The 26,431-nt window shown below is 38.1% G+C and overlaps 1 protein-coding gene across 6 annotated transcripts in view; it reads right to left on the minus strand.

Annotated features, from left to right (window-relative positions):
* The window catches only part of MBNL3 (muscleblind like splicing regulator 3), a 70,917-nt gene that overhangs the window by 35,285 nt on the left and 9,201 nt on the right, over positions 1–26,431 (minus strand). Inside the window, exon 1 of one of the 6 annotated variants that reach the window (XM_082865365.1) lies at positions 6,461–6,550. The exons of 4 other annotated variants lie outside the window; for them this stretch is intronic. The gene's annotated coding sequence lies outside the window, so the exon portion shown is untranslated. Of the gene's footprint in view, positions 1–5,874; positions 6,435–6,460; positions 6,551–26,431 lie in introns of those variants that run through there. One more of the 6 variants, XM_082865366.1, reaches the window with a different exon arrangement.

The following is a 26,431-nucleotide window of genomic DNA, read 5'->3' on the forward strand; positions in this document are numbered from 1 at the left end:
GATCAGTGGGACGAGGTGGCTCTTTTATTTTATCTCCCCTGGCAGGAAGCTGAGTATAACTTAAAACATAGCTTGAGAAGTCAAGGAAGCCACTATTGTTTTCTGTCAGGCTTGTCCTGTTGTTTCTCCAGTTTGATCAAATTTTTAATCAAATTATTTATAAAATCAAATAATACCCTAGTTTCAATGTGTTTTTATATTTCTCTGGAAATCCTGGAAAAGGAAGAATTTCTTGGTAGTAAGAGTTGAGGGTGGTATGAACCCAGTCTTCCTGAACTCATTAAGTAGCCTAGGAAACAGCTACATAATTTTAATACATATAAGGACTATAAGGAAATCCTTATATGCGCTAAAAATTGCGGTAATGGAGGGTTCCCCCCAGTAATGTCCCCCCTAAGAAAAAACATAAGCTTCTTTTTTTTGTTTGTTTTTTGCGTTACGCGGGCCTCTCACTGTTGTGGCCTCTCCCGTTGCGGAGCACAGGCTCAGCGGCCATGGCTCACGGGCCCAGCCGCTCCGCGGCACGTGGGATCTTCCCGGACCCGGGCACGAACCCGTGTCCCCTGCATCGGCAGGCGGACTCTCAAACACTGTGCCACCAGGGAAGCCCCATAAGCTTCTTTTTACACCTACTACAATCTGCATCAAAGCAATGACAGTCACAAGGATTTTAGTTCCCAGATTCTCCACCCTCCACCCAGTATAACTGGGATTATCTGGCTCAGAATTAACAGCTCAGGGGAAGTAGTGACACTTGGTGGCTTCCAGAGCCAAGCATGGTAGTTTATACTTCCGGGGTTTCTCTTTTCCTCCCACACCCTAACATTAAAGATTTCCCCAAGGTACAGTCCTAAATCCTCTGCTCTCCTCCTTAATCTCTTTCCCCTGGAGAAATGAAGTGCTGGTAAAATTTCATCTCTCACTGCAATTGCTCAGATCTTAAATCTCTATCTCTACCTCTGACCCCTCTTCTGAATTTCAGGTCTTTTTATCACTACCTGCAGCTGCATTTGGAAATCCTGCCCCCTAACCAGGTCTAAGCAACTTAGTCCCGACCTTCCTTCTCCTTAGACTATCTTCCCTCTTGCTGCCTGCTAGCATTTAGGGCCATTGCTCCAATTCCCAGGCTTTGGGACAGTTGCATAGCAGCCCTGAAAAAAGAAACCAGGCACCTGCTGAGCAGGATTGCCTTAGGATCACAAACCCACCTTGATAGCTTTCCCAGACAAGTGGCAAACACAACCATAAACATTTAAACAGAACACAATTTGTAACCCACTCCCTGCGCCCCCAAAATTAGATGAGGACTCTCTCTTACATTCAGGAATTCCAAACAATAGATCAGTTAAAAAAAAAAAGGAAAAGGAATACCTTAGGATTTTTGCCACTTGTTACAGTTTAGAGTTTTAACGTCATTTACACTGAATGTCATCAGAGAGGAGAGGAGAATGGAAGGGAGTGAGAGAACATGGTGTATTTGGCACATTTCCTGCCAATCTACAGATAAAGAATTGCTACCTGCCTTTGTGCTGTTATGTTACTGTCCTTTATGTATAATAACTTTTCTTAAGCTTTTTCTTGGGAAACTAATGACATTTTTACAAATCAAAAATGGTACACAGAAATAGAAAAAAAATTACACTTTAAAAATTACATCAAGTTAGGCTATAAAACTAAAGTATGGAATATGAGGCAGCATAAGATTTTAAAAAACTTATTCATAGTTATGAGATTTTACTTGATTTATAAAGCATTCTCTTTTGAATGACAGAATCCATCATTTAATTCTATAACAATGCAAATGCACAGAAACACTACCTTACCAGAGACTGCTTCTTATGTTAAAGAAAGCTTATAAAGAACAAAAAACAACCTGCATTTTCTATCCAAACAATAGATGAGAACAAATAATTTAACATCAATGTTATCTGTGGAACACAATATTTCAAAAGAAAGCCAAGCCCCTCAAGTTTTTTCAAAATGACTTTAGGACTCAGGATAATATATTTATATGCACAACACTTGGTGATAACAAATCTCCCCTGTATTAATTCTTCAAGGTGCCCAAAGTTAATTACAGGCCAAAATACTTTCATTGGAGTCGGGGAGAGGGTGGCAAACTTTGCTCTTGACGTTTGCTAACATTTGCTTTTAGTCCTTGGAGGGGATTAAGGCTTTGGTAAGCAAGTATGAATGGGATGGGGTGGAGGCTGAGGAGGGATCTGCCCAGCACAGTATGTAATCACTTATTGTTTTTGTCCTTTGGAAAACCAGAGACTATGGAGTAGAAAGGTTCCAATGTTTTCCTGAGGCCAGCTAAGCACTCTTGAATGGGCCACAAGACTCCCTATCACATCAGGTCTGTAACAGCCCAGAAACCATCTTGCGCTGAAAAAAATCACCCATTGTGTTTCCCAAGCCAAGTCAATGTTGTCCAAGCCCTCCTTCTAGACCCACAGGTTCAGAGTTGCCATGTGCTCAGTGCAAAGTAGGACACCATGTCATAAACGACTCTAAATGTCGTACCTGTGAAAATTGCCATCCACTGGTAGAGCTGGCTCTATCCTAAAAACAGCAGCTAAGGCTGGTCAAGATGTGTAAACCTCTCTCCCTCCCCTCCACAGACACACAAAATTAAAGCATTGAAGAGATTAGAGTGCAAGCTCATTTAGGCTTGCCTCAATTTCACTCCTTTTCCATTTCCTTTGGCCTCATTGGGTTTTTCACTGTGATACGGAGTCAAGAAAATAGCAAGGTGATTCAATGGGAAAGTGACTCTCTGCTGAAATAAGCACTAGTATATCTATGAAGCTTCCCGCTCCCCTTTCCCATCTACTCTCTTTGAAAAAGCACCCGAAAAGCAGCAGGGGAATAAATGACCAATGAAATTTCTGAAATACATCAAAAAGTTGATGACAGACAAAGGAAAAAGTTGCAGAGCATTCATAAAACCTCCCAAATTCAATCTATTTCCTTTTTCCTACCTTCAGGCTTTTCACAAATGAGCACAAAGAGTACTTGAGTGAAAGAGAAAAGCAGCATTGTAGAGATTCAAATCCCACCCAAGTCTTGGGAGTTATGAGGGCGAGAGTCTGTCAGAGACAAGACTTCCCGGGCACTTGGTGGTAGAAAACCCCTGTGAAGTGTACTTTTTTATGTTCATGAGAGAAAGCTCTACCATCCATCAGAATAAGAAAAGGACCCCAGGAAGCTGAAAATTACCCTTTGTCAATCACCAGTATATTAACAGGAACAGCTGTTTGCAGAATGACTTGCTTCTTCAAATACATTAGGAATTATGGGGGGCGGGGGGAAGCTCTCAAATACAGTGGTAACTGGATTACTTTTTCAACGACATCTCACTGCTCTGCTAGACTATCAAGAGTTAAAAGTTAAATGTTAAATAAAGGCAATGAAGAGATGATTTGATTTCTATGAAAAAAATTATTTCATTTTAATGATCATGTGTTAAATGAAAAATCCTCTTGATTATACTGCCCCACTGAAACGTACTTACATATGCATAGACATGGCTTCTCAGAGGAAGTAACAGTAATTTTAGAATTACAAATGATACGTAGTAGGTTGCCTGGTTCCTACAACCATCACGGACCTATTAAGGGCTAGGAACAATCTGAAATGGCTAAAAGTGAGGCAACATGAACATAAACTGAGTATTAGCCAGGTATCAGTATAGTAAAGGCAAACTTCCCACTTTCTTCCTCTTAGAGTTCTGTCTTTATAAAAATGGATATCCTCCAGTATTGTACCATCTATGAATATTGACATATACGCACAAAAAGCATCCTTAAAATCTTGCATACAACTTTTAATTTAAATTTGGGATGCAGACAAAAAATCCTTTTAAAAAAGTCTTTATTAAACCATTTCCTGAGTTTATTGAAGGCAAAATGAATGAGCCAGCCAAGCACTCCCCCACTGCAGTCAGCACTGCATCTCTGCTGCACTCTGCCTTCCTTTTTTTACATTTTATTGAAGTATAGTTGATTTACACTGTCATGTTAATTTCTGCTGTACAGCAAAGTGACTCAGTTATACATATGTATACATTCTTTTTCATACTCTTTTCCATTACGGTTTACCACAGGATATTGAATATAGCGCCCTGTGCTGTACAGCAGGATCTCGTCGTTTATCCATCCTACATACAGTTTGCATCTGCTAATCCCAAACTCATGAACTCTGCTTTCTTGACATCCCATATACACATACACAGGGCAATGACTTCGGTGCAAACCAGACACCAAGTCTGAATAGGTAAGAAGCTGGAAGGAGGGCAGAAGAATTTTCTCGCCTATCTGCCTCAAGAAATCTTGCAAGTGGTGACCTCCAAAAGATGAAGGGAGGAGTAGGCTCAACAATCACACCATTGTTCTCTGCAGCAGCCCGCTAAGATAACCTGATTACCAGAATCGGAACATTTAGGGCTGAACCGGATTTTAAGGAACATCTGTGCACTTTTATCTTACAGAGAAAGTGAAGGCCAAATTGATGAGATGGCTTGTCCTAATTAACAAGCAGCTCAGTAAGGACAGAAGCCAAGTTTGCAGACTCACTACCCAATATGGATTTTCACTTCAAATGACTCTTTCTCTGTAAAGATCTTCCTGAACCCCTCTCCCCACCCCACCCCCACTTCCCTCTCCCTCTCCCTCGTTTGTGTCTCCAGCTGCATCTTGTACTCCCTTTTATCATAGCACTTATCACTGTGTACATTGATACATTGTTTGCATGCCTATCTCCCCATTCCACCTTGAGTTTGTCTAAAGGCAGGACTATATCTTACTCATCTTTGAACCTCCAGGTCTGTTTCTGTGCCTGGGGAATAGTGACCACTCCATAAAAGTTTGCTGAATGAATGAATAAACTTTGTGAGAATAATTTCATAGGGCATCACACTAAGTCGGCCTTAGAGGCCTAATTGCTTCTCTCGCCATTTCCTTTCCTAAGTTCTTTCTTCTTCCTCCAAGAAGAGAACAAGAGGCAACATACGACTGAGGCTGTTCCTGGTTTTCTGTTGCAAATGAACCGTTATTCTATTCAGGTCCAGAAAATAGCTACTTCGTAACAATTTTTTTTCTATGAATATATACTCTGGGGTGTGTGTGATCATCATGGCTGAAAAATCCTGGTAATTCAGTATAACTGAATCAGAAATGTTAGGAACCCATGAGGCACAGACACAAACCCTGGTCTAATTCCCAGGGGTCTGTGGTCACAAGAACCCCCAGGATATAGGGGCCCACAGAGCAGAATAAAGGAACCTGCAGCAGATTCACATCTAATCAGCACCTGGGCCTGCCCAAGGGGAGCACTGCATTTCTAGGGTCAGCTTAGAATAAACTGCCTTCTTCAACTGCTCCATCCCCACCCTGCATTTCTCTAACCAGCTGCAAGTCAAATTCCCTGAAGCCACTGAGACAAAGGTGGCTTCAGGATAATCACATGGAGTGGAGCCTTCTTGTGCATCTCTATCGCATATGCTGACTTCTTACAAGAAAAATGTTCCCGCTGCGCTTTAAGACCCATGTTCAGCTGCATTCACATTAAACATTTATTTTCAAATAATCATTAGCTTGAAAATTTTTTGAAGAACAAATAACACCAAAAATCATAGTTGCGGCCATAGTGAAACCAAGCCTGCCTCCCCAATACCCCAGATCTGCTTCCTGCCCACCCCCCAGTTTTTCCCCTCTGGTCTAATCAAATACCTTCAACTGCTTGAGAAAAATATTAACTGGATATCTGTTCAATAATATGCTCCTCAGGAATGTATGATCTCTGTTTACAAAACAGCCAACCAGAATCAAATTAAAACCCAAAGACAACTGAAGCACACTGGTGCCGAGTTACCGAAAGTCAGAAGGCGTTTCCAATGCTAAGGATTCACGGACGCTGTCTTTAAAGTAGCTGATGGCTGCCAGTGTAAAATGTCATTAAAATACAGAAAAAAAGGAAAGAAAAAAAGAATGACATTGAATGTTACTCCAAGAAAACAAATACACAAAATCATGCAACTTCAAGAAGCTACTTACTACATAGGCTTTGTTACAAAACAACATAAAGGGGTCTCTCCCTTGGCCCTTAGGCAGTCAAATCTCTGGCTCCCAGGGTTCTCGCGGCTTCCTTCTCCGGACACCCCATCCAGTCACTAACCACAGCGATTTGGAACCAGGACAAAAAGGATGCCGGCTGCTTGCACCCTTTCTTCCCAGCTAGGGCTTCTGCCTGGGATCCTATCTAGGGTTGCCAGATTTATCAAATGAAAACACAGGACTCCCAATCAAATTTGAATTTCAAATGAACGAGGACTAATTTTTTAGGATAAGTATGCCCCATACAAAATATTATACGGCAACCCTCTCCCTATCTATTCTCCACCCTTGTGAGTTGAGCTAAATAAAGTCAAATCCTCAAAAACCCATTTTCATCCCGTTACCTTAAGGTCATAAGCAGCCCCCTCTATGCAATCAGCCCAGGCTCTACTAGGCCTTCAGTTGCCCGGAGCGAAGCAGAAGGCACTCTCAGCCCCAGCTTACCTGACCAGCTGCAAGGAATTTAAGGAAGTTGACTGTTGGAGAAAGCAATTTTTTATCCCCTGGCTCCTCCCACCAAAAGCTTCGCACGTCTCCCTACCCAGTCAGCCAGTCCACTTTCCCAACCACCGTGGCGCAACTGTATATTCAAATGACTTTGATGCCTGCCTGCCGGAGCTCCTCCTTTAAACTGGGATGGGGGAGGGTGTGGTGAGCGACCACCATGCCGGAACTCCTGACTCTAAATTCATATACATTTTTGAACATATGAATTATTACAGGAAGATGAGGCTTTTATGTTTTTAAGGTTTTTGTTAGTGGGGGGAGGGAGAGGAGGACAGGTTAACCTTAATTTCTTCAGTCCTGTCCGTGGTATTCTTAAATTCAAGCAAAAGTCATCCATTAAAGCCCAGGAAAACATCTGCTTAAGTATTATGTTTCCACATGCACACATAAGATCGATGCAGATACATATTCAAAACCTGCAAAAAATGGCATGAATAGCCATTATTTGCATAGATGTCTTTTTCAGTCAACCCTTGATTACTCATATTAAAAGAGAGGGAGATGTAGAGGGGCATGGTTAATGCTAATGAACAAAATAATATACTCAGCAAAAATGGCAATCCATAACAGCCCCAGATGACAGAACAGGTATATCACAAAAGTGGCAATGGTGAACATTTAGGAATCAGTTATTAGACACAATCCTGAATTTATTTTTTATTAAGATTGCAGTCTCCTTTGTTGGAATTATCAAAGAGTCAGAATTAGTAAGGTCAGAGAGAATGAAATTGTACTTCACTGGGGAAGCTTATATGTTATAGACAACATGTCATGGAAACATTAAAGCTGGAAAGGCTCTTAGAGATCCTTCAGTCTGTGTACCACAGACCACTATTCCCAAGAGAGGAGCCTCAGAAACTGAGCTTCCTGGTGAAATACTTGTAACGAATGGTACCCTCTATTCCCCCCTTGGAGATTAACAGTCCACCGGAGCATACTAAAGGTTCCCTCTCACATGTCCTAGAGTAAAGAAACCTGCTGACTTCTGTTAACTGAAACACAGTTCAATCGCAGAAACCATGCCTCTTTTTTTTTTTTCCATAAAATACCTTTTAACATATCTCGTTAGAGAATCGTTATGAAAATACTGATTTAATTCAACTCCCTCCTACTAAAGCTCAAAGCAAGCCCCATGGCATACAGTGAACTCCAAGGAACTGGATCGTCCGTTGAAATGACATTGAACACTCCTGCCCATACTCGATCTCTGCACAGCTAACAAGATGTAGATTTTTCCTATGATGGCTACAAAGAAAGATCCCACAGTCAGCTTCCCAGCGCTCCTTGCCAAAGTTGTAAGTTCTGCCAGAGCTTTCCAAATGGCTGCCGGGCCTTTCTTCTTTTGTTTGAACGCTTCAGTCAGGTAACTTCTGAAATCACAACTTCAAGCCTTCTCTGTCTAACTGGCTTTCCTACACTGTGACTTCTATCCCTTGAAACCATGCCAGTTACCTTAGGTTTTCCATGACTTAAGGGTCTCAAGTGAGTTTTAACGGCACTAAAACTTGGGAAGTAGGAATGTATTTGGCAATCCCTCCAATTCCTAAGGGTCTTAGTTGTGCACTAAACTTAAACCTTGCGGTTTCCACCTGGCAAAGTTAAATTTCCTGTCTCCAAGCAAAAAGAAAATTTCAAAGAAGAATTAAATGTAGACAAATATCTTGCAAACTTAAGGGGAGTAAAAGGTGAGAAAGGCACTGATGATTGTTCAGATGTAAACAATTTATCTTTGCAACGCTCAGTATGCTGCTAAGAATAAATTAAATAATTACATCTCTAGAGCCAGCCATGTACCCCTCCACCCAGAGGTTATATAAAGGGCAGATACAGTTATTGATTTACCTCTGCATTTTTGAAATTAGAGGCACAGAGATAAAAATCAGTCCTTTTTTTTTTTTGCTAGACATAAGTTTTCTTTCAGATAAAGAAATTTAAAAGCATGATACCAAATGGTTGTTTACAGAGTCTTGCTAAATTCATAAGTAGAAATCATGTTTCAAACGCCGGAGCCAAATGTATCCACTTTAAAATACGCATTTTTCTCACAATCCTACCCAACTACCAAACTAATACCAAATATGCAATTTCCAAGCAGAAAGCTTTACTTGGTGACATGGACTGCATTAAAATGCTCTGAGGCATGGACTAGCTCTACATTTCGTTAATGATAAATATATTTTTATCACCAAAAGCCTTACTGAAACCTTTATGCTAACTTGTTATTAAAACTGTAGGCATTTTAGAGTATCAGACAAATCTCCAAAGAAAACTCCAAACTCCAAATGCACTGTGTATTTAAATAAAGTGGGGTTTTTTTTTTAGCCAAGTGATTCTTTATTAGGCCAAGTTGCTGTTTGTTTCTGTTCTGACATAAAAGCAAGCAATTTATTGATATAAATTCTCTCTTTTAAAAATAAAGATCTATTCTGCCTGGCCTGATTATTTACCAAATATATTAAGTTTCATCCAAAATGTATTTCAGAGATGTGAACAGAACTGACAATGCTCTAGATGAAACTACCGAGACTACTTTTTTAAAGAATATGTTTAAAAATGATCCTCTCTCAGTCTTAGTAAATATAGCAACCTTGTTAAACTCACCTTCTGCTTTCAGTGAGCAGTTAATATTTGATGATGATGAAACTGTTCCTGGTATTTAAAGAACTAAACAAGGCCATCCACAAACAATGTAACTAGAAATGGGGTTGTTTAAAGAAGATAGAATGATAAATGGAAGTTTTACATTTTAAAATAAATCAATCCCTCAACCATAAATGTCTCATATCTTTACAGAGAAGAAGTTGAAATATGACCCCTGCCAAAGAATGCCTATCTCCAAATCTAAAACAAAGTAAAGCAAAGGACAGCGAAAGTTAATTAGTTTTAAAAATCTATTAATTGTTCTCTGCAAGTCAGTTTAAGCAGCTAGAAGAGTTAGTGGGTGAACAGTGCACTTGTAAGGATGCAGTGTTTCTTAAAACCATAGACCCTCTATATTACGCACAACAAGGTTTCTAAGGTCTAATCACTGCCTTTTAATTAGTGGAATCCTTATTCTGGTGAGGGGAAAAATAGGAAAAATAAAACAAATCCCTAGCTTCATTGTGCCTTCCCCGAAAATCAGAATAAAATTAGAAAACTTCAGAAAACATGTCTTTCTGGGAAAAAAAAGAGCCCAGTTTATATGTCTCTTATACAAGGTAAATCAAATTCTATTCTAGAAAAATATTTGATCAAGTGATAGAGAAATAAACTAGGCCATATAAAACATCGGTGTACCAATATTTCACAGTTATTTTTCTACTAAAGGTAACTGGAGCATTTAACCGTTTTTGTTTTGTTTCATGTTTTACAGACTCTAGTATATAAGGTCAAATGACCCTTCAGATGTGAACTAATTCTGACCATTTATGAGTGGGCTACAGAATAACTGTATCTACAGGTTTAGCTCATGTAACTTGGCATGAGATGACTGTTGACACACATTTAGAGACCACGTAGAGGCCCTTGTAAAATTATATTTTCCATTAATATCATGAAAGTAGTCATAATGACACAACTCATTTGAGGGAATTATTGAACGCTGTGGTCAGGTTTGCATTTTTTTTTCACATCATGACCACCTGAATAATAATAACAACTGACTTTATAGTAGGTATATTTCCCATGTGCCAGACACTGTTCAAAGTGCTTTACATGCATTACCTCATATAGTCTTCACAATATAACCCTAGGAAGTCAGTGTTTTACTGAAGAACTGAGGCACAGAGATGTGAAGAAACACGCTCAAGGTAACAGAACAAATGTCGCAGAGCTGTGATTTGAACCCAGGTGGACTGAGTCTGCAGCTCACATTCCTAACCCGTACACTAATGCCTCACAACACCATGGTGTGCTAAACTGAGGAATGAGCTCGTTCAAATATTTCTAATGGTTGGGTCACTATTTTCCTTCTAAGATTATAATAAAGATTGCATACCAACTGGCTGTTAGGTATGTCCAGAAACTATTTAATAGATAAATGTATGCCAAGTGGGATGTTTTGTTAAGCACCTGGGGATCATAGGTGACTTGAAAACGAATAAGACAAGATAACTGAGTGTCCAATGTTTTTTACACCACATCCACCTGAATAACTTTACTGTGTATTTACCATGTGCTGGGCACTGTTCAAAGTGCTTTAAACGGATTATGAAGTCTTTCATCCTAACCAAAGCAGAACAATTAGTACATATATCTCATATATCTCATCTCTTAGCACAGCTTTTTAGCAAATGTCTACATGATAGAATTTTGCCAGTTGGTCTGGGAGAAGCAGTGTCCTGGAATCAGGAGTCAGGTTATAAGAGCTTAAGCACAAATGACCATGGCCTGACAAAAGTAACAGTCCTGCAAAACCCCATGGACATAGAGAACAGATGGAAGTGGGGCTCAATGAAAGGGTTGGTTGTGTGCCTTTTTGTGACTATTATTATTACCACTCTAAAAGAAGAATCTTAAAAAAAAAAAAACACCACGGCAGTGCCATTTAGAAGCAGGTTTACTCAGACCATAAATGTCTGGGTGCTGTAGGTTCAACACTATGACAAAGCAGAGAAAATCCCAAACGATGACAAAAGATCAACCTTATCACAAAGAAGTACAAAGTGTTCTTCTGAAGCATTTCATTCCACAAAGAACAGACAAATAAGGATTCACACACACCACACATACCATCTCACAAAAGACTACGCCACCAAAAGCTCAGTTTTAGTGGGGATTTGACTTAAATGACTAGAGAATGTATAAAAATATATAAACTTATACATGGGTGCATGTATAAAACACATGCACCCCATGTGCAACATGGGGTGATGATTTGTGGGCCTGGGAACTAGGATTTGACTTTTTCAGTGCTTCAACTCTGCCTGTGAACAAGTTATGTTTATTTATTTTCTTTTCTATATTGTCAATTTATTTTTGGTTAAGTAAACATTATTCACAAAATAAGACTAAAGACTTCAAATGCAAATCAACATGTAAATGCATCAGGTAAACATATAAACATGATGTAAACATATCAATTCTATTCACTCTAACTTAGCATTTAGGTTTTTCCACAGCTTTTAAAAGACAAAATATTCTAGGTATTTGCTGATGATGTAGTAGGGAACCTAGATCTTATATAAGTGACTAGACAATTGAACGTGTAGAATCCAAAAGGGTACTTATACTTTTAAAGACAATTTGATGCGGAAAATAATAATGATAAATAAATCCAATGTTGAAATGAATCAGCTGTTTGGAATCAGGTTGCAGGCAGTTCATACTCTGACTTCTAACACATTTATTCTGAGACAAAGCAGGAACAAATCTAAATTTTTAATATGAATGCAGTATTTTACTAAATACGAATGCAGCATTTTATTAGGAAGAGGGCTAAACTGGGATTTAAGTGTCCTGGATTCTAATTACCTTTAGATCATGGCTAAATTATTTTCCAATTCTGTTAAGCAGTTTTTCTACGAATAATTCCTGCCCCTACATACTTCATAAGTACTTTGAAAGAATAAAGGGAAAAAGTGAAATTTAGTATGCTTTGGAAGTAAAATCAGTAAAAAAAAAATATTTATTTTCTTTATTAGTTAGTTAGAACTAAAATTGTTGCTGTGAATTAAGTATAAAAAATTCAATAGATTACAAATTATGTTTTACCATTTTACCTCCCCACAGAAGATAATGCACTATTATATGAGGAATCCTTGATTTTGTGAGTAATATAAATTATCATGTGTCTAGAGAGGGAATTTATATACAATGTTAGAAAACCAAGGACACTTCTCTTCTTAGAACCAGATATTGTTACAGTTGCTGCTCCCACAACTCAGTAGTAATGGTAGGTGAAAGAGCAGAGGATAAAGAAGCAGATCCAAGCTTTAATCTTATCCTTGCAAATAACTGAAAAGAGAAAGGAATTATTGCTCCCTTTACAATTGGCAATAAGCCAGTGCCTACTTAGAAGACCAGTTTACCTAGTCAAGAGGCACTTCTCTACCATCACAAGCTTCTTACTTTAAGATCTCACATAATGAAAATTCACTTTAGAATCGTAATGAATAAAACATTCAAAGTAATCTCTATCATATGAAAAACTTGGGAGCGTCACATTTTTTGGTTGGTACTTTTTATATTTTAATTTTGCCAAAACTGCTGTTATATTTTATTTATAACACATATTAAAAGGATATAAAGAAATCAAGCAAGTCATTTTTTTCCTGGTAAGTTAGGAGGATAAAGCAAAACAAGCTTTAGGCTATAAGAGAAGATGTTAATGGTGCTTAAAATACTAACAAGTAATTAATTATAGCAAAGGGATTTTGAATATTATTTCTATAAGTTGGTAAAATAATAATGAATCTCATTATAAAACTGTTTCTAACTATTTGAACAGATTTTCATTTTTCTTATTTTTCATCTCAACAGGCCCAACTGCTTAGAAGCCAAGATTGACTCATATAAATGTGAAACACGTTGGAACATATATACTTATACATTGAATATTCTTATTGTACTGAAAATTATATTGAATATGTATTTCTATTGTAAAGAACTAATAATAAATATATATTATATACAAATATATATTATGTATGTTATATACATATATAAGCCCTTTTTGTCCCCACACTTGCTGCATATAAAACTTTGAAAGTCCACTTGTGGCAGCTAGTAACACCTACAATAGACCTTTTGGGGTATAAAAAAAGTCACTAATCCTTCCAAAGGGTTACAAGAGACAAGTGATTAAAATAATCTTTTTCTTCTTGGTTTCACACATCTACACACCAATGTTATTCTTGTCCAGCTACCTGTGATGAGATGTTCAATGGGAAGTTTCTATGTGCTCCACAAAAATAGGGTTTCTGTGGTAAAAGAATTGTGAGAAATGTTGAGTGTAACAGAAGTAAACTGCTCTTTCGTGCAGTACGTCTCGGAGCCTTATCTCAGCTAATAAGCACTGTGGTGCTCCCTAGGGAGAGAAATATAAGTTTCCCAAAGATATATAAGTCTTCCAGAACAGATGTCATTTTCTTTCCACCAGATCTGAGTATAAACAATAAGCCAGAGTGCTGAGAATTCTGAAACTGAGAAACATTATCTTTAGTTGATACTCTCTTGGACTGTTAGGGTTTTCTCTAAACCAGTGGTCCTCAAACTTGAGTGTTCATCAGAATCACCAGGAGGGCTTTGTAAAACACAGACTGTCAGATTCACCTTCAAAGTTTCTGATTCAGCAGTTCTGGGTAGGGCCCAAGAATTTGCATTTCTAACCAGTACCCAGGTGAAGGTGGTGCTGCTAGTCAGCCAACAACACTTTCCCAACACTGTGGGAATGGCTGTCTTATGGAACAATAGATTTAGCTATTTACTAAGCATTTTCTTATGTCGCTGATAATCAGTTTCTAAAAGGTCATATAGACGGGGTTTTGATATCTTAATTCCACATCTCTGACCTCAGTAATGATGTTAGCAGTCGTATAAAAGAAGGCCAGTCCAGGTCACACAAAAAAAGGATTGGACCTCTCAAGATTCTATCCTACTACTCCTAGAAAACACATTCATTTTCTGTGTACAAAGTAGTGCTATTAGTTATAAAGGTAAGTATATAAGAGCTCTGTATTACATGTTGCCTATGTTTGCTCTACAAATCTCCCCAGAGTGTTTTTCAAAATGTTTGCTACATACCCAAATTTAAGCAGATAAAGGATTTTCTAGTAAACTCTCCTCGGCTCTCTAATAAATTAATACCTTTACTCACTGCAGAAACCACACTCATTTGAAAGTACTACCTCTTCTCCTCACCCCCAAAAAAGATATCTGGAAAAAAGACAAGCTCAAAGGAGGGAAATACTTTTCACATCAAATAAGCAAACAACCCAATGTTGACCACAGCATTTCAACATGGATAACCAAAAGGTGAAGTATTGATAGACTCCCAAACCTCAAAGCAAGCACCAAATACAAAGTTCATCCGTTGTACCCTGCAGTGATGCAGTAAGGAAACAGGACATCCCATACAACACTTTGTCCTTTTCATTGTGAAGAAAATAAATACCTGGCTAAGGAGTTCCAAGTATTTGTTATCATTTCCTTTCTGATTAAGAATAGTCTCAGCAGTACTCGGTTTACTTCTATCACTGGCAGCCTATTGAAATCTGAAGCCCCCAGTTTGCAATACCATAATGCTTGCAATACATTGGCACGTCTAAATGAAAAACCCTCAAATAGCTTAATAAGCTGTAAATAAGAAATTCAGAAATAGAATTAGCCCCTTCCCTTGCCCTCTCACTAGGTATACAACTCCATTCTTCCACAAGGGCTTGGAAACAACTTACAGGAAAGACACACTTCCAAAAACACCATTATCATGGGCCTAAAGAGTAAGAGTGATATAATGGGGAAGGTGGTGATAATTACATCAAAAACTTCAAAAATCTAGATAAGGTTAATTGCTTCAGCTGGGCCCTAAATGTAGCTCTGCGCTTTCTGGCAACCACTGTAAAGAGGAAAATGTATTGAACTGCATTGTTCTTATTGCTTGATAAAAGAAAGTACACTGGTTAATAAGCACCTCTCTGTAAAAGAGACTGCTGGATACTATGGAAGACAATGAATAGGGCAGGGAACCTGCCCACAAGGAGTTTGCCTATCTTATCTCTTCTGCAACTGCAGAGGCCTGAGGACTGTTGCTGAGAGGGGCTCTAGCACTTGACATTATGGGATAGAAATCAAAGGAAAACAGTGGGGTAGAAATCAAAGGTGACTAAACTAGGGGTCTAGAGGTGCTATTGAGGAGGAGGAGAAATTTGATGAGGAGAATGAGACGTCTCTGAGCCATAATTAATCACAGCTCTTCATTTTTGCTTCAAGGAAATCCAAGGAGTTTATGATGTGTGATAAAAATGGCACAAATAATTCTCTCTCTGGCAGAGTCTCACTTTCTCTATCACCCCCCCCCCTTCATTAGTATGTTACTTTATTCATTACACTTTCATTCTGGTTTCGCTTCAAATACATTATTATTGGAGCTGAAGTATTTCAGAATGAAAAGCTTTTCTCAAATAGGTGTCTCCGAATTTCTTCTTTTTTTCTCTACAATCTCCGGCATGGAAGTAATGTCATTTTTTTCCTTAAGTGTTTCTCTAGTGAGGAGAATAGGAGATTTGGGGGAGGAATAGTGAAATATGATTAAATACATTTTATCAGCAATATTTCGTAGATGGAATAAATGTCATGTGCCACCGGAGTGAGGCCTTGAGAATTTGGGAAGAGTGAAAGAGGGTCTTGGTTTTGTCTTAGCTGTCAGTTGCCTATTAAAATATGCAAGTCACAATTATGGATATTATTGTAAACTATTAATGACATCAGCTGAATGCTGCTAAATACTTAAAACCATTTTAAGTTTCCTTCTTTGTTGAAACATTTTTCTAAAATGGTCCAGGTACTTTTCTTATTTTTGAAGTAGAGTCAGTTGCCCAAACCTGAATCACATCTCGATTACTAAGGATTGCACCCAAGGCCTCAGGATGTCTGTCCTGAAAAACAGAAATCACTATGCCAAATGGAGATGAAGATGGAGAAGGTATAAGAGATTGAGCTGACTGCACAAATACCAAGGTACAGCTCATAAGCCTAGAAATCCTTTTTTAAATTCCATCTTGAAATTAGTTTCCCATTTCTTATTACTTTCCCATTTCTTTTAAAAAGCAGATTGCTAGGTAAGTTTATCTTAAAAAGTCAATGCACAGGCTCTCTCTCTAAGAATTTTCCTTTGCCTTTCTAGGCTGAAACTCTTCAGACTTTTTAAATATCACTGTACATTCGAAGCAACCATTATTGATTAAACTTTAAATATATTTTTTTACTGGATTAGGCAGTCACCTTTTACACAAAACCCTTTTCTGCAGATTATGACCTGGTACTTGACTCAGAATGACCTTATTAGTGCTAATCATGCTTCCAAGAATACCTTTATTTGCAAGCTAGCCACTTGCTGTAAAATTCAATTTCAAATATTTTAAGGCAGAAAATGATGCTTGACTATTACTAGATTATCACACTAATTACTTTGAAATAATATGTAACAGTGGCCATTCAGTAAATTTTTAAAAAATCCACATAGAGGGTAAAAACACTCAAATGCTAAATTTGGAGAGTATCCAAGGCGTTTGGCCAATGAACATTTCTATAATGCCAAGGGACAGAATCAAATTCACAAAAATCAGCAATCTGTAGGCCATGAAATCTAGGTTAAAATGTGGTTGAGTGAGGAAAGTTGGCACATGGGTGTATACAATTTTCATTCATATTTAGGTAAAAACTGAACTGGGAGTAGAAGTACAGATGCAGGTGGAGAGATGACTAGGCACCTTGCAGGGGAGCCCATATTGGTTCTCCCTCTGTCAAAGCGATTCAACAAGCTCATGTTTCATTCAGGGAACGCTTTTCAAGCTCCCAATATTTACTATGTGTGCTACGCACAAAAGCTGTGGTGGTGAACAAGACACCGTCTAATGTGAAACCAAAAAAAAGTATGACAAATCTTCATTTCAAATTCAATGAAATTGGATATTAAGGTGAACACAATAGCAGTAGGTGGAAGTAGTATTTCAACCAACCCCCTCTTACTTAACCATGTTGACTTGAGCAGCATCTCAACTCCATCACTGGCTTCTCCTTCCCACTGCCACCCCCTAATTCAAATTCTTATCATTTCATACCTTCAATATGAAGCTTTCTAAGCTTCAATAGCAGCTTTCTAAGAGGTCCCCCTGTGGCCAGTCTCTTTTGCTATATTCATTCATCTTGCATAGGCTGATGATGCCATTTCTCTACTCAAAATTGTCAGATTCCTCAGCGCTACAAAATCAAGTTCAAGCTCCTCACTTCCTTTTAAGGCTACTCCTCTACCAACACAGGCTCTATGCTTCAGCCAGGCTGACTTAACACTCGACTCCCCAAATCCACACTACAGTTTTTTCCCCTCTGTCTTTGCTTAGGTTGTCCTTTCTGCCTGGAATGTCCTCCTGTCTCTCCTTCCAAGAATATCTCACACGGTACCTCTCCCATGACTACTTCTTTAACCACCACAGCTGGATATAATCCCAGCCCTCCCTCCTCCCTTGGACTCTTTTAGTGGTTCGTTTGTACCTGGCTTATGGCACATAACACAAGCAGCTTCATACTAAAAGGTCAGGCAGGGACCATATCTTCCATAACTTTGTATTCTGTGCAGTACTCAGCCCTGTGCCTAACAAGTAATAGTTTTCAATAAATGTTTGTTGAATGAATCATTTCTTTGGGGAATTGAATGTATATAGATAGAACTCTTAATGGATTTAACAGGACTTTCAGCATTAAATGACCCCTGACATTTACAAAATCCATGTAGTAAACCACAAGCAATAGTCCTGCAAATTGAGTACTGCTGCTTGCTCTTGTATGAAGAGAAACAGAGGTAGGTAGGATTCTCATGACTTCCTCAAGGCCACACAAGGAGCCTTGGTTAGAGCTGTTATTACAAGTCAGCATTTTCTATGTTTATGCCACTTGCTGATACCATGCTTCACATCAAGCATTTCCATGGTTACATCTGTTGTTCACCCAAGAAAGAGGCATTTATCAAGACTACCTCTAAGGCCTCTATGAAAAATAAGACAGTATTCCAAAATACATACAATGGAATATTATTCAGCCATGAGAAAGAAGGAGGAAATCCTGCCTTTTTTGGCAATATGCATGTACCTTGAAGGCCAGACACAGAAAGACAAATACTGTACAATTTCACTGATATGAGGAATCTAAAAAAGCTAAACTCATAGAAACAGAGTAGAATGGAGGTTACCAGGGACTGGGGGTGGGGAAAATGGAGAGATGTGGTCAAAGGGTACAAACTTCCAGTTATAAGGTGAATATGTTATGGTAATCTAAGATACAGCATCGTGACTATAGTGAACAAAACTGTATTATACACTTGACAGTTGCTTAAGACAGTAAGTCTTAAACTGTTCTTACCACAAAAAGAGTAACTATGTGAGGTGGTCATCATTTCCCAATATATACTTGTATCAAATCATCATGTTGTACACCGTAAACTTACACAATGTTATATATCAATTAAATCTCACTAAAGCTGGAAAAAATCCTTCTTCTAGTGGGGTACTAGCAGAATAAAAATGGACAATTTAAAAATTTTTTTTCAGTTACTTGGAAGTAAGTTAAGATTGAATTTGTTTCTATATAGAATGCTTTCCCGGCTAATAGAAAAAGCGAAATAACCAGGAAATGGCAAAAAAATCAAACAAAAAAAAACACCTCTAGAGATTATGTTTTTATACAAGTTGGAAAAAATTTAAGTTTGCTGAATAAAGTATGTGATAAATATAAACATTAACAACAGAAAAACAACTTCTGGGATAGGTATTTAGCAAATGTTTTAAAACCACACAGAATTCTTAAATATATTCAACGTTCTCAAACGGTTACTTCAGGGTTACTATTTTTTCATAAATAGGATGAACAATTTTAAGGCAATATGACAGTGTGATCTTAAAACAATGTCATCTTAAAAATATAGTCTCCAAAATGTATTTGGAATGGAATAAGAGATGATTGATACTATAATGCTGCCTACTCAATGTACCTAGACACATATAAAAGATGGGTTAAGAGTTTAAAGTCACAAAGCATGTGACCGCCTGGAGGGGTGGGATAGGAGGGTGGGAGGGAGGGAGACGCAAGAGGGAAGAGATATGGGAACATATGTATATATATAACTGATTCATTTTGTTGTAAAGCAGAAACTAACACACCATTGTAAAGCAATTATACTCCAATAAAGATGTTAAAAAAAAGAGTTTAAAGTCACAGAGAAAAAGGTTTTCTGTTTGCATTTCTGCATCCTAGAGACAGAAATTAGAACCTTAGTACTATCTAGTTAGCTGGCAAATCATGGCTGACAAATAGGATATCTCTTACTTAGTTCAGGAAATTTGCCATATTTAACACAGTTATATCCCTGTGACTCTATGTTTTCAAGCTGTTGGATGGTTTTCAGTGTGGAAACTGCCTTCACTGTCTACCCACAAGAACATGTGTAGGAGCAAAAGGCTAATCTCTTTTCTACAAATTCCCAGTGGGTAAATAAAAATCTGAGTTTCAACAACAACAAAAAATATGTCCATTTACAATAGAAAAAACAGTACAATTGAAAGCATACATTGACATGCCTATGACCAAGCAACAGCCGCAAAAACCGATGGATCGTTTTGTCACATCTACTTCCGTAAGTAACAGAGTTTGACATGACACTAAGCCATATTATACAAGCTCATAAGGAATAATATTGGAAAAATAATTTACTCCAACTCTAGACAACATGGTTGAGTCCAAATAGTGGAGATGATTTACAAAACAAAAGGTCGTAGACCAAATGGAATCATTTACTGACTTTTAAGAAAACAGTATCAAGAAAGACAGGAAAAAGCATGAGTTAAACTTCTCATTATGTCTAGCAGTAAAACTTGACTTTGTGGTGAGAACTGAAGGCACAGAAATAAAAACATTGAAAACCTAAGCAGGGTTGCAAATCTGGATTAGACAGCAACAGCAACAAAACCCATAAATTTGGGGCTTCCCTGGTGGCGCAGTGGTTGAGAGTCCGCCTGCCAATGCAGGGGACACGGGTTCGTGCCCCCATCCGGGAGGATCCCACATGCCGTGGAGCAGCTGAGCCCGTGAACCATGGCTGCTGAGCCTGCGCATCCGGAGCCTGTGCTCCACAACGGGAGAGGCCACAACATTGAGGGGCCCACGTACCACAAAAAAAAAAAAAAAAAAACATAAATTTAAGAAAGCAAAGACTGATTACACAGTGGAGGAAGTACAGAAAAAAAATGAACAGATTATTTAGAGATAATGAGGAAAGAACAGATGGCCAGATGGCTAAAATTCCTCTGGAATATATACCCCTGTAGGTCAACAATCAAGCGGCCAGCTGAGATAGAGGAAAACAAGGCAAACCTGGGGACTTTACAATCAGAAACCTAATCTGTAAGGGCAAAAACAGCAGTAAGTAAATGATGTTCTATGAATAAAGTCATGTTCCTAGAAGAACTAATTGCTATTTCCAGATGCACAGAAGTACCTTGTATCCACATTTCACAAAAACGTGAAGTAAAGAAAAAAACAATATTTATAATGACTTCATATAGCTATGTGACATGAGAGAATTATTATATGATCAAGTAAGATCAGACATCTATTTCCATAACATGTAAAGAGCTTCTTCCACACAAAAGAGTTGACATATAGTAGACAGTTCTCAAACTTCAGATATTCAGATCTCTCGTACTAAATGGGGTTCCTGTGACAAAGGGTCCATCTTAATGGTACCAAATTTTGGTTGAAGAATACATCCCTGGCCATATCACAAGTCCTTTCTTACCAGGTAGCCAATTGCAGCCTTGGCTGCAAGGAGGAGAGAGAAATGATCTTGAGCTATGCTTCCATAAAATAACGTTTTAAATTCATTGGATTAGATTCCAAATTCTTTTACAAAACTGTATTTGACCCATAACAAGGCTGAGCTGCTACTGCAATATTTTCAGTTAATCTGTGACAGGTACCTCCCTAGCTGGCCAGGACTTTGTACTAATGAGTATATCTATAACAGCATCAGACATCAAAGAGTTTCATGCAGTGAAGATATACATGATCCACAGCCCGTTACAATCCCCGACTCTGGCTAGCTAACTCAGCAATGCAGGGTGTGAAGAAAAGGATGGACGAGGGAGTAGAGACAGCTCAGTGTTCTGACTCTTGGTGATTAAACAAAGCTTAGTATCACTAAGTTAGATAACATGGTCTAAAAATAAAAACACCCTGCCTCTCTTCCTCCTTCTTTTCAAAATTAATAGCCCAAATGACTGTCAGAGAACTAAATATGAAACTTTAATTAAAGTCTTCATCTAAACACAGTGTCATGAAAGAATAAATGAGGGAGAGATTAGGAAAGGGAAAGTTGACTTTTTCCCCTTTTGAAATAACAGAAAGTGAAGGAGAAACACAAAACGTTGAAAACAGGGCATCCCAATGTCATGTGGGACAGTCTGACGTGATAAGCACTGGATGCTTTTGGTTTAGTAAAACAATAGCCCAGTGCTTGCTTCGACAGCACATATTATAAAATTGGAAAGATACAGAGAAGACTAGCATGGCTCCCGCACACGGATGACATGAAAATTCGTGACGCGTTCCATATTTTTGAGCAGTATGTTTCTTCTCTTAGAATTAAATGAATGCTGCAAAGATCAAAAACAAACAAAACACAATAAGCCCAAATGATGTTTTCTCCATCTCCTTCTTCACCACAGGAAAAAAGACTGAAATGATTGGAAGAACACTGGAGTTCTCAGGATCTTTTGATAACTGCTTATGTGACGTTGGACAAGGGACTCTCCCTCACTGGATCTCCAGTTTCCTATCTGTAAATGGTGACAATCTGAAATGAATGTTCTACATTCAAAGTTTTTGATTTGCTAGGTTTGTGAAGCACTGTTATGGGTATGAGTGCTTTCTTAACTATTTAAATTATCCAACCCATCTAGTTAGTTGAGGTTAGTCCCAAGACCAGCCACTCCATGCATTTCAGAGTTTTCTCATTACCACACCCAAAGTTTAAAAAAGAGAAGAAAGAAAAAGTAAAAGAAACATTAGGACTTTCCTGGTGACACAGTGGTTAAGAATCCACCTGCCAATGCAGGGGACACAGGTTCAAGCCCTGGTCTGGGAAGATCCCATATGCTGTGAAGCAAATAAGCCCGTGCGCCACAACTACTTAGCTTGTGCTCTAGAGCCCGTGAGCCACAACTACTGAAGCCCGTGCTCCGCAACAAGAGAAGCCACAGCAATGAGAAGACCGCGCATCGCAACCAAGAGTAGCCCCCGCTCGCCGCAACTAGGGAAAGTCCGCACACAGCAACAAAGACCCAATGCAGCCCAAAATTAAATAAATAAATAAATAAATTAATTAATTAAAAAGATTTTAAAAAAGAAACAATAATACTCCACTGTATTTCTGAGCATCAAAAGACAGGAGATGCATGTGCAAGATTAAGAAAGTTCTTTTTAAAACATTTAACTTTGAAATAATTTTAGACTTACAGAGAAATTACAAAAATAGTACAGAACGCCCCTGGAGACCCTTAACTCAGATTCCTGTAATGTCTATAACTTATATACCATACATAGCACAGTTATAAAAACCAGGAAATTATCTTTACTACAATACCATTAAATAAACTAGAGACCTTATTTGAATTTCACCAATTTTTCCCCTAATGTCCTCTCTCTGCTCCAGTATCCAATCCAGGATCCCATATTGCATTTACTTGTCATGTTTATTTAGTCTCCTCCAATCTGTGACAGTTTCTCAGTCTTTCCTCATCTCTTGGTCCATTTTCTCCTCCCTCCCTTTCTTGACTGACAGTTAGTAGAGAAGTGTGTTACCCATCACTTCTAAGATGGACACTTCCACATTTTGACAGCTTGGATATTGGGATGATCCTTACCATCAATGGTATGTTGAGGAGATGTTGAATAAATGAAGAAGATATTTATCGATTTCACAAGAGGAAAACTTTACAGCACAAACCCAGCAGACACCATCTTTATCAGGTGATTAAGGTTAACACGAGAGAGGAGATACATCAACATCAAGTACCCTCGAATATGACGCACATCATTTCTATGGTTTTCTTGCCAAAAATGCATGACCTCAGTCAAATCATGAGAATGCATTTGACAAACCCAAACTGAGAGGCATTCTACAAAATAACTGACCAGTACTCATCCAAAGTGTCAGGGTCATGAAAGACAAGGAAAGGCTGAGGAACTGTCACAGACTGGAGGAGACTAAATAAACATGACAAGTAAATGCAATGTGGGGTCCTGGAGCAGAGAAAGGACATTAGAGGGAAAATTGGTGAAATTCAAATAAGGTCTCTAGTTTACTTAATGGTATTGAACTAGAGTTATTTCCTGGTTTTGATAACTGTGCTATGTATGGTATGTAAGTTGTTGACATTACAGGAAGCTGGGTGAAGGGTATGCAGGAACTCCTTGTACTATTTTTGCAACTTTTCTGTAAGCTTAAAATTATTTCAAAATAAAAAGTTTAACAAGTGAGGCTGAGCTATCAATATGTATTTCATTGGGTACTGACTGTAATTCCATTTTTGTTTCAAAAGAGATTTTTGAAATGTCCAAAATAGCATTGACTTTTACCGGTCAAAGATACATCCTTTTTAAGGTCAATAATAGAAGATAGAGATCCTTAAGTAAAATGTTATTTTCCTTGAGTCTCAGGATGACAGGTGCTGTCTATGTATCTTTATAATACAGGCAGACCCCTCTGATCAAGCTCATAAATGATTCTAAATCTTGCATAATTCAGCAACCCTTGGGATTATGTTGCTAGGAGTCTTCTGCTCCCAGTAAGTTTTCCCTTAGCAAGCAGGGATGAGGTAAATATTCACTCAAAAATAATCAAATTTTAAACTGGTGAAAACTTCTGTGACTAGTGATACTAGTACAGAATATACTGGTAACTCAGGACAAATTGACCTACAAGGATAGATTCACACCCATACGTCTATAAAACCAGTTTCACTTGCCAAAATATTATTATGCTTGTGATCATATGTGATGTTTGAAGACATAGTATGGGGCTGTTTTGTGTGTTTTCCTCACCCAGTCCTCTGACTATGCCTGCTGCTAAGGCCCTTGCCAGGAGATTTTTGTCACAAAACTACCCAAGGTGGTGAGTGCAGTGGGCAGATGTGATGGGTGTTGATCTTTCATAATTAAATAATGACAGCATTTATATCCTCCCTAGATAACAAGTGGCAGGTATCACAGTGCTTCAAGTATGGAGAAGAAGGTTTAAGACACATGAAATTGCTGAAGCAGAATACATGAAGACAATATTGGCTATGAAAACAATCACAGATTCTAGTATTTTCAGTATTATCAGTAATGATCTTTTGTTAAAGTCAAGGGACAGTCGCTAAAAATACCAACCTAGATCAATTGCAAACTGTAATATCAAGAAATTGGCACAGAATGGGTTAAGCAATACTTTGGAGAGAAATTCTGAAATAAATTGTGCCAAGCCGACTAGGCAATTGAGTCAAAAAACACCTGCCTATCAACATGACGCGAGACTCTTTTACGTAGCTGGAAATTAATCTATGGGCTGTGCTATCTAGATCTCTATCTGAAGATGGTGCAAACTTCATCACTGAACACTCAACATTCATGGAGTGATGGGCACAGCACTTCAGCACAATGCACAATTAGCCATCAAGCTTGCCCTCCTTATTTTCATAACATTCCCTCATTATGAGGTGAGTATAGGATATTGTTAACTATTGTGCCTATTACGAAGGCAAAGAACCATCACCATCTGGTAGAGTACCTAGCGCTAATGGAATCCTTATAAAAACAACAAAAACAAAAGTAGCTGCCCAAAACTCATCAAGTGATTGCTTGTTATTTAACCACTCATGGAAGAAGAAACAGTGCACAGATACATTTCAAAAGTGTTTCAAGCACAGAAACTCAAAGTGGGTAGCAAATGCTGCAATAACCATCAAGGTAAGTTATTTTGTTATTTGTGTATTATAGATATGATAGTAGTACAACCCACGTAGGTCAACTATTGTCAACTTGGTATAGTTTTCATGCTTATCATGGATAAGGAATAATAGAACTACAAAGCTTTTATGCAGACGTGGAACTGTGATGCATGTGCTATCTAAATGACTAATTAATTGTTTGAAAGGCACTGTATGTTTCAAATACTAAGATTTTCATTAAAATTTGAGAATGTAAGGATTATGTAAATCATCTTTATCTTGTGCGACTGGTCATCAAGATTTTAGCATATGAAAAATTATTTTAAAAACACTGGGTATACTGAGTAGACAGTGTATTTAAATAATTAAGTGGCTTATTACTATTCATTGGCCATTATCTATTTAGTCTCTGAATTAAACATTTTCCAAGCTTTAAAGTGGTAGTGCAGTATGCATTTTGTTAACAATCATGTTCCATATTACTTTTCTTCACAATGTTTCCATTATGGCATTCTTTTGCCTTTAAATGGGAGAACTGATCTGAAGTATATCAATGATTAGTAATATCACACATCTCTTTCCGCCAGACACCTGAAAAGACAGAATTTACAAAGCCTGCAAGGAACTCTATATCTAAGAGTAAGCCATAAAAACAGTGATACTTAGCTTGAAGAACTAACATCACACTCATGGCAACTGGATGTGGGCATGTCCATTTGAAACATTAATGTGTAGTTTTAGATAATAAAACCCTAACTAAATAGAACTGTTTTGAAGAACTCCTAAAATAAGCATCTTAGTTAATAGTAAGAAGATAACTTTTCATTTAATTCACTTTTTTTGGGGGGGGGGGGCCACGTTATGCGGCTTGCAGGATCTTCCCCAACCAGGGACTAAACCCAGGGCCATGGAGTCAAAGCGCCGATTCCTAACCACTGGACTGCCAGGGAAGTCCTTAATTCACTTTTATAGTGATACATGGCTTTTCATTTATGTTATCTCATTGGAATCTCCACAATATTCATGGAAGTTAGGTAGAGAAGAATTACCCATGCATTACAGATGAAGCAACTCAAGCTCTGTCAGATTAAGTAGCTAAAGTCAAAAACAGTAGTGGGGCTGGGACTCCTG

Source organism: Leucopleurus acutus (assembly GCF_964270905.1).
Source record: "Leucopleurus acutus genome assembly, chromosome: X".
Taxonomy (NCBI): Eukaryota; Metazoa; Chordata; class Mammalia; order Artiodactyla; family Delphinidae; genus Leucopleurus; species Leucopleurus acutus.